The sequence below is a fragment of the Poecilia latipinna genome, unplaced genomic scaffold (assembly GCF_001443285.1).
Source record: "Poecilia latipinna isolate Pla-1442-1.1 unplaced genomic scaffold, P_latipinna-1.0 Scaffold2626, whole genome shotgun sequence".
In the NCBI taxonomy this organism is placed as follows: Eukaryota; Metazoa; Chordata; class Actinopteri; order Cyprinodontiformes; family Poeciliidae; genus Poecilia; species Poecilia latipinna.
In genome coordinates, this window is record NW_015115242.1 from 18,373 (window position 1) to 19,223 (window position 851).

Consider the following 851-nt stretch of genomic DNA (forward strand, 5'->3'; position numbering starts at 1 on the left):
TTTAGCTATTCAACTTCTGTGTATGCCTTCGACTTCCTCTGGTTTTTACTATCTTTTAACTATTCAACTTTTGTGTATGGTTTCAACTTCCACTGGTTTTTAATTTCTTTTAGCTTTTCAACTTTTCTGTATGCCTTCAACTTCCACTGGTTTTTAATATCTTTTAGCTATTCAACTTTTGTGTATGCTTTCAACTTCCACTGGTTTTTACTATCTTTTAACTATTCAACTTTTGTGTATGCCTTCAACTTCCACTGTTTTTAATATTGTTTAAGGTCTTCTGCAGTCTTTTATCAATTTTAGCAATTCATATATCATACTGTTCAGCCTCTTCTGTTCCTTTATGGTTTTTGTGCTGCTATGTTTCAATTCTTCAAATATTTCTGTCTTTGTAATAATTCCTGCTTCTGCTATTTTATGCATTTTCCTATGTTGCTATGTTTCACTGTTCATCTGTTTCAACTATTTGTGGTTTTGTTCTGATTTCTGCTTCATCTAATTTCTGCTCTTTGCTACATTTCACTGTTTCAACTATTTCAAGTTTTTTCTGCTTTTTCCTACTTCTTACGCTTTTCTCAAAATTTTCTTGCATTTCTGCTGCAGTCATTCTGCAAATATGCATTCTCACGGCTGTTTCGCTAGGAACAGCTATTTTTCTAGTTATTATATAATGTTCCGTACGTTTTTTGTCGTTTAACTACTTCTACTATTTTTCACTAATTGTACTAATTCATATATCAAAACGTTCAGCTTCTTCAGGAGAATGGTGCTATGACTTTTGGTAAACTTCACTATTGCCCTTTTTGAAATAATTGCCCTTTTGTGCAAATTTTTTGCCCATTGAAATACAT